This window comes from Rhodamnia argentea, chromosome 3 (genome assembly GCF_020921035.1).
Source record: "Rhodamnia argentea isolate NSW1041297 chromosome 3, ASM2092103v1, whole genome shotgun sequence".
In the NCBI taxonomy this organism is placed as follows: Eukaryota; Viridiplantae; Streptophyta; class Magnoliopsida; order Myrtales; family Myrtaceae; genus Rhodamnia; species Rhodamnia argentea.
In genome coordinates this window covers 7470762-7483737 of record NC_063152.1, presented here as the reverse complement: position 1 = coordinate 7483737, position 12976 = coordinate 7470762, and the positions used below count along the sequence as shown (strand labels likewise).

The 12976-nt window shown below is 41.9% G+C and overlaps 1 pseudogene; it reads left to right on the top strand.

Moving 5' to 3' along the window:
- The first annotated feature begins 1246 nt into the window (after positions 1-1246).
- Positions 1247-3473, top strand: LOC125314011 (annotated as a pseudogene).
- The last annotated feature ends 9503 nt before the right edge of the window (positions 3474-12976 follow it).

Sequence of the window (12976 nt, the reverse complement as noted above, 5' to 3'; positions counted from 1 at the left end):
GTAACACATTTACCTTCCAGTTAAAAGTATGATGTGAATCCAAGGAGGGCCTGAATTGGAGGAGGCCGAGCTGGCCCTTGTTGAAGCCAAATTGCAGGAGAAATTCGAACCTCCACAAAGCCAAGCCAATGCTTCATACTATAAGTCACAATTTACTACTGAGCTAAGCCACACAGTCCTTTCCTTTTTCTCGGCCTTGCTCAGGCTAAGATCTATTCCAAATTTGATCTTAAAACAGGATTTTGACAATTAGGCATCCATCCCGAAAAACATCCATCCCATAGAACAAACAGATCCCAAACTTTCCAACAGTATCGATGATGCAATCAATGCAAGGCTCAAGGAATGCGGTCCCGTTGTCCCAAACGAGCTCATCGTTCACAGGCACCTAAAACACCAAATCAACAATTGCAAATGATTTTGGAAAGTGCCGGGAATCATCGCATCGATCGTATCTCACTCCGGTGGTGTCTCCAAATAGAAGTGGGTAGTGGATGGACAAGTGCCCGAGGAACTCGAATGTTGAAGACGATGAATAATAACTTCAGATTTTCCTTCTTCTTTTTTTACGTTTTTCTGATGTGATGCTTGCGTGGCGCCATATCAACGCCACCTTGAATTCATGTTATATTTTTAATTGCTGCTTTTAACTGGAAAATTAATGTCACAATGTTACAAGTTCAGGATTTTTAGTGTCATAAAAAAAGGGTTTAAGGTAAATATGTCACCATGGGTATAGTTTGAAGTTTTTGATGTCACAAAAAAAGTTTAAGGTAAATGTGTCACAGTGGACATAGTTTAGGATTTTTGATGGTATTTATCTTTTTTATTTATTTAGGCAAATATGGCCGCCACATAAATACCACCGCGTGATGGATGTTACCGATAATAGATTGAAATAGTACCTTTTTTTTGCCATAATAACTATTTCGTGGATAATAATATAGATTCTTATTACAAAAGGATTACTAGGTTTATCACTTTTTTGCCTTTTAATTGAATGCCACGTTAGCATGACGAAAGAATTATGCTTCTTCCTGTTTACCTTTGGATCAATATTCGTAACGATTTGCTTGGGTATCCTGATTCCACGTGGGAAAGTTACTTGGCCAATGGGCACTCGCTTGGTCACCAAACAAAAATTCTTATAAATATTGAAAAAGAGAGAAATACGCACACAACAAAAAGAAATTATGCCATATAAATATAAAACGCAAAAGTCTAGAGCCTCGAAAGCATATATTCCATGGCGGACTCGACCGAGAACGCAAACATATTCCATGGCGGAGACTCCGTGCACGGCGACATCCACCGCGAATCCTCTGGCGATCGCCCGAATCGCAGGAGCCGACCTCCTCCTCCTTTGAGCCCCAGCGATCTCATCAGCGCCTTGCCAAACGACGTGATCCACCGCATCTTCTCGTTCCTGCCCCTCCAAGACGTCGTCAAGACCAGCGTCCTCTCCAAGCGGTGGCAGTCCACTTGGACCACCATCACCCACTTCGTCTTCAACGGAGACCGGCCTCGCAATCACGAAACCTACTCCTTCGACTTCCTGTCCCTCGTCAACCGCGTCCTGATCCAGAGCACCTCCCCCACGGTGAAGAGGCTCCACGTCACCGGCTTCGTGTACGACGAAGCCAACTCACCCAAGCTTGACTTCTGTCTCCGCTTCGCGATGGTGTGCCGCGTGGAGGATCTCTGCCTGGGGCTGACTGCTTCGCCGTTCTTGTACACGCTGCCGCGGTTCGCGAGTCGCTTGAGTTGGCTGGTGCGCCTGGAGGTCTCTTACTGTTGTTTTTCGTCGGGTACTAGTATTCGGTGGCCTTGTCTTAAGGTCTTGTCAATAAGACATGGGGAGTTGTGCGATCAATCCCTCCAGAAAATTCTCAGGGGAAGTCCTGTTTTAGAGTCCCTCGAGTTAGACTCCTGCAAGGGCGTGAAGAACGTCAGAATAGATTCAACGAGTGTGAAGGACTTGCTACTCGTTCCCTCCTTGTTCTCTGACGTGGAGAATCTTTGGGCCCCTCATTTGCTGTCACTGCGGGTGTCGGGGTTCTCGCCACACGACTCCATGTTCAGACTTGACGACGTATCCTCTTTGGTCGAAGCCAACTTATATCTTCGTATCTTATATTTTAGTATGTCTCATGTGGAGAGGATACGGGACCTTTTAAAGGGACTCCTTGAGAAGTTGCGCGGAGTTCCTACACTCGCCACAGGTGGTTCGTGTTTGCAGGTACGAGCTCCGTATTTTCTACCCTTTATAAGACGTGCTCTGAAGAGGAATCATTGTGAATTCTTCGTGGGAGACAGGATCAAGGGATACAGTATTTGGATGGACGGTAGATTTTGTTAGTCTTTATTCACCTTAAGCAGGAAAACAAATAATGATCAGACTTCTCTCTTTTGCTTGCTCATTGTGCTTAGATTTTGTCCCATTGGGAGATGGAAGGAGAGCCATCTCCATCGTCAAAATGTCGGAATTTGACACTAAATGCACCAGTCTCTCGTTGGGACCTTCCTGGGATAGTGCACCTGCTACGAAGTTCACCATGCCTGGAAAAATTAGTCATACGCCTGGCTGGCTTCACCAATTTGCACGTTTGTTCCTTCGCCATGATGTTTTCAGTTCGCTTCTTGTGCGGACTTTTTTTTTTTTTTGCACAAATATTTAAACAGTGAGTTAACACTTCAGAAGCACATAAAGATGATCGAATTTAGACTCTTATTTGTTTTAGAAATTGAAAATTGCCCCTCACTTCGGTCGGTCTACTCAACATCTGTACTGGACAACTTTAAGTTGTTTTAGTTCACTTCTAAAGTAACTGCAATGTTGTACTGGAGGTTCTTTGGCTGCCATGTAGGTTTGGATGTTGAACCAATAGGGTGGTGATGAGCACCTAGAAAGAGAAGATATTTTGTTGTGTGGACGAGTTTAAGAGCTCAAATTGATTAAGACTCCATACAAAGTAAAACTAACTAGCATTTGCTGTGGATAAATGAAGGTTGTTTGTTTGAAATTTTAGTGAGCTAATGGATTTTCTTTTCCTCGTGGACCCACATCTAATGCGAAGCAAGTTTCTTAAATGGGGGTTCATGTGCAGTTTGAGCTTGATGAAGAATCTAAAGATCGTTTTAACTATGATGAAGAAGATTTTTTGTGTTCAAGGAAGGGGAACTTTGAATGTTTGGCAAAACATCTCAGACGAGTTGAGATCATCGGCTTTCCAGCTAATAGTTTTCGGTCGAAATATCTGCTCGCCTTGATGAAGTTTCTTCTTGGGGATGCACTTGTGCTGGAAAAGTTAATTATCAAGGCTGAATTGCCCACACAATATGGACAAGAGCGCCATCAAGACCCTGTTCTTTTGGAACTACTTGGCGTGATGCAAGAAGTGCTCAGCTATTGAAGAGCTTCCCGAAATACTGAAGTTATATTCAATCATCCTTTCAAAGAGACGTCCTTTTAAAAGCATATGAAAATCCAGGTTTCTAAACTTGAATGAGCACTGCAATGCTCATCCCGACTTACACTCTTTTGACACTGTCATGGTTGGAAAATCACTCTTTTGGCCCATTGGCAGCTTATCACTCGTTGGATAATCAGACTTCAAATGTTTCAACTTTTATATGTTTTTCTACTTCCAATTCTTCAATCTTTCTCCGATCATGTGCTAATTCCTGTAGTTAATATCAAAACATGAACACAGAATAGGCATGACTCTTTCTTATGAGAAAGGCTCCTCCAATAAGCGACAAACTTAGCCAAATCAACTGATCCTTGAGAGAAAGAATGATTCCGGGCCATGAATGTATGATCCGAATCGATTTGTAAACCGAAAGAGCAAATCAAGACCCCAATATTCCAAAATACCATTTACCTAAAATTGGAAGTCGAAGATGTTGTCTACATACAAATCCATTATGGACCGTCCGACGCCCGAAATGAATATATTTTACTTCGACAGTCACGAATGCCTGTCGATATAACAATTGTTGTTTCACCTTATCGTCCAACAGTCCGAAGTTTGCGTGTAAAGTGAGCGGTCATCACTTGTTTGCCAACAATTCGACAACAAATTAACCTCAAACTTCAAAGCTCTTTTGACGGCAGAATTCGTAGAAACCTGGGAACTGAAATTCATGGCTCTGCGCCAAGATGCTTAGACTTGCAAGACAATCCATCCGAGCCGTCTCTGCCTTGGTAGACATGGTTCTGGCCCGTGCGCCTCTGCCATAGTGAAGAGTTCTCAGATCAGAGACATCTTTTGTCGGAAGCCAATCGCCCCATGTATTCCCTTGAGATTACAACTTTGATGAAGATGAAACCATGTGCCCTTCTGCTGTAGGAGATGATCATCATAGCCAGTATGCACATACAGGGAAAAATCTTTGGAGGTAGGTGATCTTTGAAAGCTGCTTGATATGATCCATCGTGTACAAGGCCACCGAAGAGCCTCTAAATCCACCGAAACTATCTCTGTCTCTAGATATAAATGCGCAGTGTCCAATGCACTGAATTCAGTAGGGCCTCAACACGACATAATTATCACTAGTGATATACCTTTAAAGCCCAAGTACGACAAGTTTATTAAACGCCTTACGCACCACAACATGCTTAGCACATTTAATATTTGATTCCAACATACACGTGCGACCCATGGCGGAGAACTTCGTCCCCGCCGCCGCCCGCTGCAGACCACTGTGTGTTCATAGGACTCGTTTCACCACTCAAAAGACTCGTTTCGCCGAAACGGTTCTAATTATATGTTCAAAAATACTTTTATTGTATAGAAAGTCACGAATTGATCTAGGAATAGTAGGTTCGTAAAACGGATTTTTCACACTAATTCGACCACAGAAATTCACTCGATCAGGAAATAGGAACAAGATGCTCTGATACCAATGACGGGAACCAATCCCTAATTCTATGAGTATGGATTGGGGAATTAGCATGTTCAAAAAGTCTTGAATCACTGATTGAAAAGGTATATTATGATTACAAACATACTTTCTTATTTCGGAGATTAAGTGTTCCCGATGTAAAAAAAGAGTCCACCGATTTGACGTTCATAGAGAGACGTCGTTGTTTTTCTTTTTTTTTTCTTCTTTGTCTTCACAATGAGAACGACACACGTAATTTCTTCTTGGAGAAAGATGATGTTCTTATTATGTTAGGTGACAAAAGAACGTGATTAGACATCACATTTAAAAGCGATAGTTATCCATAACGAGTAATGGGATGTGTTAGCCCACATGGGCGGCCCACCCACCCATAAACCCAACATCTTCAACGGAGACAGGCCTCGTAAACCCTTGGGACTTCCCGCCCCCTCATGGACAGCGTCCCGAGCCGGTGCACCTCGCCCCAAGGCGAAGCAATTCCACATCGTCGGCTTCGAGTGCGAAGAGGCCAACTGTCCTAAGCTCGACCTCCGGCTACGGTTTGCGGTGGGGTGCCGTGTGGAGGATCTCCGGCTATGCACTGCCGCAGTTCTTGTATTGCCTAAGTCGGTTGGGACGCCTAGAAGTCAGAGAATGCTGTTTTTCGTTGGGTGCTACTATTAGGCAACTCTGTTGTCTGCATACCCCTTAGCTTCTCCTTTACAATCTTCCGAATGCAGCTTCGTTTTTAATTGTCTTGAAAAGAAACAAGGAAATTTTATTGACTTGTGGACTTGACATTGCAGCTACGTTGCACATACGGGGCTTTTGATGCTGTGGATGAAATTACAGCTGCATTTTCAATTACATTTAATCCTGCGGGGAACGAGTAAGTTTAACATTCCATTTTGAAGACTCCCGAATTCCCTCATGTCAACAGTGCACTCTAATTCGCCTCGAAATTTTCGTAGGAAATCGTACATTACTTTACCTTCTATTGTTGAAAGAAATCAGTATTTGGTGATGTATGTTATGCGCCGCTAACCGAATTTCGGAATGTCGGTGTTTGGTTGCTTAGTGGTTTTTGCGGTTATCATAAATGATTTACTTTTTCTCTTTACATAAGGTCTATTGCATTTTAAGTCTATAAAAGTTTCAACCTACATCCTTTGTTCATGTGTAGGAACTTTCTGGATATAACGAATCCATAAGAGTGTTTGATGTACATCTCCCTGGTAAAGATTTTGAGAAGCACTCAAACACTTCAAGGAAACAAAGAAGGTCAAACAGGTGCGTTGTTGTGCTTGTCCTGGATTAGCTATTTTTGTATGTTTGTCAAACAAGTTAAATAAAATAGGATTTAGAGGGACTGCAGAGGAGAAAAATTGAGTGTTTCAACTTCAAAGGATTACTTTGGATTGTAAGGCTGACTTTTCTGTTTTATTTTGCGGTGGGGCTGATGTGCGATGCATGCAAAGGAAAATAGCAGATCTCCTAAGTGCCTTGGATTTCCTTGTTAATTTTATAATGATTCAAGATAATATTGCGATCACAAGAGAAAAGGAAAGAATTGGGTATCTTACTCTCTATTGCTTTTGGGCGGGTATCATATCCGCCATTGCTTTCTCTCCAACGGCCAGACTACCGCAATCTACAGAGAAGATAGCATGGAACTCTTATGCATTTTACATGGTCAACAAGGTGGGGTTACCTAGGTAAGTGCCGGATGATTGGATTTCCACGATGTGATGGTTATTTCTCAAGAAATTATTGGGTGATAAGCTTGCAATTTCAGGTGTTATTCTGGAAAGATGGAAACTACTTGTATACTTGAGGACGAAAGGTATAATGCTCTAAACCTTCTCTTTTTTTTCTTGGAAATATATATAATGACTCCCTACATTCTCTCTCTCTCTCTCTCTCTCTCTCTCTCTCTCTCTCTCTCTCTCTCTCATGCAATGGCGTGTGATGGGAGCATTTTATTTGGACATTTTCAGAGTTTTTGTTATCTATTAATCGGATAAAAGTTGGGACAATTACCTTGTGATGATGAGTGATTGCATTCGTTTGTTGCCTCTAGGATATGCAAATTTGTTTAAGATGCTACTAATAGTGATAATCATGGAAAGATATTCTATTTTCATGTCTTGAACTTGCTTGAATGTTTAAGGTGTCGTCTTTGGCATATGCAAAGTCTATCGGATTGGATATACCCAATTATCGAGCCAGAAGAACAACAAAGGACAAGATAAACGTGGAAAACTTTTCTTTTAGGTGGAAGGGAATGGCTTTGGTTTGAATTGGGGGTGGGGATTGTGGCGAAAGAGGAAAAGGGAAGAGGGGGGTTCATTGAAAGGGGGGATTGAGGGAGGGTGAGTTAGTGCATGATCCCGCCCTGTTCTTTCCGGACACAGTGACCTAACAAGTAACCAGGCACTTGCTAACATGGGATGTGTGTTAATTGGTGATGCCGGACAAGATAGGGGAACATATCTAATTCTTATATCTAATCACTCTCCAAATGAATGCACAAACATTTTCATCTCAATTCTGTCTTTATCCCGTGATCAAACACAGTCTCAAGTTCTCAATTTGTGTGAAAACCACCGTAGTGTTTTGCTTTTGCTATCATTATTGTTTTCCCAATCATTGAAGTGACTTTCTTTTGTCCCCTCAATTGACTATATAGGTTGTGACGATCATCTAAAGATACCAACCGGCGCATATACTTTGATGTTGAACCTTTAGGTCGACATCTTGGTATAGGCGGTCGGGTATCATGCCAATTTTACATTTAGAATGAATATATATCGTAAAATTGTCTACTCTTTCTAACAGTCTATATCGTAAAATTGTCTACTCTTTGTAACAGTCTTTGCCTTCGGGATGGTCTAGTTCATACGTATGATCTTCAAACGGCCGGTGGATTTCGTGTCACGTCGGGTCGATACTTCATAATTCAAGGGTTTCTTGTCCACTTATGCGTATCATGTTTAGTTGTATATGATTTGCTCGATTATGAACATTTCCTTGTCTTCCGCAATAATGCAGATACAGCAAATGGTTTCTCTTTTCACCCGTTTACGCCAATAGCTGCTTCTTCTTCGGGGCACCAAAGATTTGAAGTTCCCGAGGAGGATGATGCAGTTTTTTTTTTTTAAGGGTATCATAGACGTCCTCCTTGTGCTTTTCCCTTCGCCTTATCGGATGACTTGGTGATTGTGCTTAAGTCAATCAAAATATTGGGCGCCCTAGAAGATCCTCCATTGGGTTTTTTTTTTCTTGTTCTTGTTCTTCATTTTTTGCCGAAGTCCCAATCTTTGGATTTTTCCGTAGGGAAAAAGATTTACTTACCATCTTGAAGTTTTCGTTGCTAGATTTAATAGCCATTGTCTGTCCTATATAGACCTATCAAATAGGCGAGCCTCGTCGAGTTTAGGTGAGTCAAAAATGGATTCGACACAAGTTATCTCTCTCTCTCTTATCTCTCTCTCTCTCTCTCTCTTATCTCTCTCTCTCTCCCTCTTCAATTTATGGGAAATGATTTCGACGATTCATACCCACCCAGCTGGGACCTAATCGAAACAAACCCAATCTAGAAGCAAACAACTAACTTCAAATAAAAGCCCCAATACGACAAGTTTATTAAGCGTCTTAGACACTACGACATGCTTAACGCATTTAAGATATTACTTGTCACACACACGAAAAAAAAATGTGCTTCGACATTTATTACACGAACCAAAAAATGTATCTACAACATGTGGTATCAACCCAGGCAAGTGTTGACGTGTCTACGAATGTAATAAAGGCGTTGGAAGGTTCAATAAGCGACGGCGTACTTATTATATGCGTTTAAACAATGTCCCCTTTGTTGATGACAAGGTATCGATTAAGCTTCAACCAAGCACGCTCATTTGGGCGCCGTGTAAACACATCATGTCGAAAATTCCTTACCCGTTGGAGGTGGCGCGACTCTAGAGTATGTTCGGATGTAGAGAGGGGCGAGTGACGAGTATGGCGACTACGATGGCGGGGTTGACAAGGAATAGAGTTACGGATGTAGGAATTTAGGAAATTTGTCATAGTGCTTGATGAATGAAATACATACGGAACGAGTTATACATGATTAGTATAGATTAATTAACACCCTTTTTTCACTAGCTTAAATTTAGTTTTTGTCCTTCCAATTCATCTTTCACATTCGAGGCCATCTAATTTTCACTCTATTTTTTTGGTAATTTTTCTTGTTTAATGAAGCAAAGGAAAATTACTTGATTATCCTTCACCTTCGTCTTGCTACGTCGTCGTGTAAAAAGACGGGAAAAAGTAAAATCCTTCGAATCAGCGGGAAAATCCGCGGAAACCCTAGGATTTCAATCCCATGGCGGAGACCTCCGTCCACGGCGGCGACAGGCCCAATCGCACCGAAGGAAACCGAGCTCCTCCTCCTCCTCCTCCTCCTCCTCCTTTGAGCCCTAGGGATCTCATCAGCGCCTTGCCGGACGCCGTGATCCACCACATCTTCTCATTTCTGCCGCTCGAGGACGTTGTCAAGACCAGCGTCCTCTCCAAGCGCTGGCAGTCCATTTGGACCAGCACCGCGCACCTCGTCTTCAATGGAGACCACGAGCCCCTTAAACTGTCGTCCCTCGTCGACAGCGTCCTGCTCCAGAGCACCTCCCCGACGGTGAAGAGGTTCCACGTCATCGGCTTCAAGTGCGACGCGGCCAACTCCCCCAAGCTTGACTTCCGGCTCCTGACTTCTGGCTCCGCTTGGCGGAGGCGCGCCGCGTGGACGATCTCTGCCTGTGGCCGAGCGATTCGCTATTCTCGTGCACACTGCCGCGGTTCGTGTGTTGCTTGAGTTGGTTGGTAGGTCTGGAAGTCCGTTTCTGCTGTTTTTCGTCGGGTACTAATATCAGGTGGCCTTGTCTTAAGGTCTTGTCTATAAAATACGCTGAGTTGAGTGATGATATTTTGGAAGGAATTCTCAGGGGAAGCCCTGTTTTAGAGTCCCTCGAGTTGGAGTATGACGGGGGGATGAAGAACATTAGAATAGATTCAACGAGTGTGAAAGAGTTGGTACTCTTCCGCCGCGATATTGTAGAGTACTCGAACATGGGGAAACTCTGGGCTCCGCATTTGCTGTCGCTGCGGGTATCAGGGTATTGGCCTAATAGTTCCATGCTTATACTTGAGGATGTATCATCTTTGGTTGAAGCCAAGTTATATTTTCTCGAGTCTCCTGTGAGGAGGATGCCCTGTGACGTTTTCAAGGGACTCTATGAGAAGCTGCGCGGAGTTCCCGCAATCGCCATCGGCTGTCCATGTTTGCAGGTACGAGCTCAGTATTTTTACCTTTATAAGACTTGCTCGTGTTGAATGCGGTCGGTGATTAGCACTGTTGTAGTGCTGTTTGTTGCCCCGGTTGAGCAACTACAGCTCTCCGTGGCATTCTAGTCTGCCATCAAGATGTATCATTGTGAACTCGTTGGAGACAGAGTCAGGGTATAAGGTATTTGGATGGACTTTAATTTTTGTTAGTCTTCATTCATCTTATAACAGGAAAAAGGAAAAGAAAGTATAGTCAAAATTTTCTATGTTGCTTGCTCAATGTTCTTAGATTCTGTCCCTTTGGGAGATGGGAGGAGTGCCATCTCCATTGTCAAAATGTCAGAATTTGACACTACTTGCACCAGTTCATCGTTGGGAACTTCCTGGGATAGCACACCTGCTACGAAGTTCACCGTGCCTTGAAAAATTAGACATCCGCCTGGCTGCCCGCAGCAACGTGCTGGTTTGTTCCTTTGCTATGATACTTTCATCTCGCTTCTTGTGCTGAATTTTCTTTTGCACAAATTTTTAAACAGTGAGTTAAAGCTTTAGAAGCACATGAAGATGATCAACTTCAAACACTTTGGTCAGTCTACATAACATCTGTGCAGCTAAAGTAACTGCAGTGTTTTACTGGAGGTTCTTTGGCTGCCATGTAGGTTTGGATCTTGAACTAATAGGGTAGCAATGAGCACCTAGAAAGAGAAGATATTTTATTGTGTGGACGACTTTAAGAGCTCCAATTGATTAAGACTCGATACAAAGTAAAACTAACTAGCATTTACGGTGGGCAAATGAAGGTTGTTTGTTTGATATTTTAGTGAGCTGTTGAATTTTTTTTTTTTTTATCCTTGTGGACCCACACATCTAGTGCAAAATTTCTTACATGGGGTATTCATGTGCAGTTTGAGCTACATGAATAACTTTGAGGAAGAAGATTTTTTGTGCTCAAGGAAGGGGAACTTTGAATGTTTGGCGAAACATCTCAAGAGAGTTGAGATAATCGGCTTTGGAGCTGATTGCTTTCGGTCGAAACATCTACTCGCAATGATTAAGTTTCTTCTTGAGGAAGCACTTGTTCTGGAGAAGTTGATTATCAAGGCTGAATTGCCTGCGCATTATGGACTAAGACACTATGAAGCCGCTGTTCTTTGGGAACTACTTGGCGAACGCCAAAATGTGCTCAGCTATCGAAGAGGTTCCCAAAATGCTGAAGTCATCTTCAATCATTCTTTCAAAGAGGCGTCCTTTTTTACAAAGCTGTTTTGGTGGCAGGACTCATAGAAACCTGGGAAGTGAAATTCATGGCCGAGAGCTCTGCCCACGGCATAATCCAAGGCAAATTTTCATGGCGAAACCACCGAATCTTGCAAAACGAAGCGAGCCTTCTCCTTCTAAACGAAACGAAGCAGGAACCTTGACAAATTTTATCTCCATGATTTCAACGACGCCTTGCGCGAAGCCATAAGCTGCCACGTCTATCCTTCTTGACGTATTGAAGACATTTTTAAGACACTGCATCCTATCAAAGCGGTGGCGATCCACCTGACTATTGCCGCCGGCCTCCTTTTTTGTTTGTAACTTTGTGCGCTAAGATGCTTAAACTGGCAAGACGATCCATCGGAGCCTTCTCCGCCTTGGTAGAAATGGCTTTGGCCCGTGGGCCTCGGCCACAATGAAGAGGTTTAGGATCAGAGATATCCTCTATGGGAAGCCAATTGCCCAATAGATTTCCTCGATATTATAACTTTGATGAAGATGAATTATGATGTCCGCCATCATTCATTGAACTTTGTGCCCTTTTTGTAGGATATGATCATCATAGCCTCTGCAGGAGAGTTGGCCGAGTGGTGCAAGGTGTAGTTTGAATCCCTCTCTTTCCGTTTCTTAAATTAATTTATCAATGTTACTAACCACAATGTGTAAAATAACAATGCATATCCTGTCTTCAAAACTTCAAACTTTCTTTAATATAGATTTAATATTCCTAATTTCATTTCTGTGGTACGTCAAATACTGGAAAGAGCGGACAATGGATGAAATCTTCCTACTGATTGTGGTAAATTAATGGGATAAAAAATCCCCTAAAAATCTCCTTATCTAGGTTAATCTCGGCAAGAACCAAACCCACATCAAAATAACCCTTCTTTGAAACGCTCTGGTAGTGCTCTTGAGTTGAAACCAAAAATCATGATTCAGAGCAAGGAGCCATCTCCTTATCGGCAAGAAAAAAGATAAGTGGACTAATTGATATTAACCCAATGCAAACAAAATGGAAAAAAGAGAGGCATGTTGAGTCTTTGAAACAGTTCGAATCATTTTGATAATAATCGATTTGATCTGTTTTACCGAGAAGGTCTACAATTCGAGTCCGTATGGCCCTAGTATAACTAATATTATAGTTTATTATAACTAATAGAATAGTATAGTTAAGTAGTATATTAAAATTAGAAAAAAATATTTATATATATAAGAGTATAACTATTTTGATTTTTTTGTATATTCGTATTTTTAATCCGAAGAAATAAAAAAATATGAATTCTATTTTTTAATTCCTTTTTTTAATTAGAAAAAATTCATCCGAAGGCATGTGAAAGGGAGAAAAGTTTATTTGTTTTATATAAGAGCACTATCTATTCATAACTACTCTATCTATATAAAAAAAAAATCAAAGTAAGGTTAGTGTAAATATGATTCCAATTGATGAATATTTAAACGAGACATGTACTGAAATGAACCGATTTTTCCACCA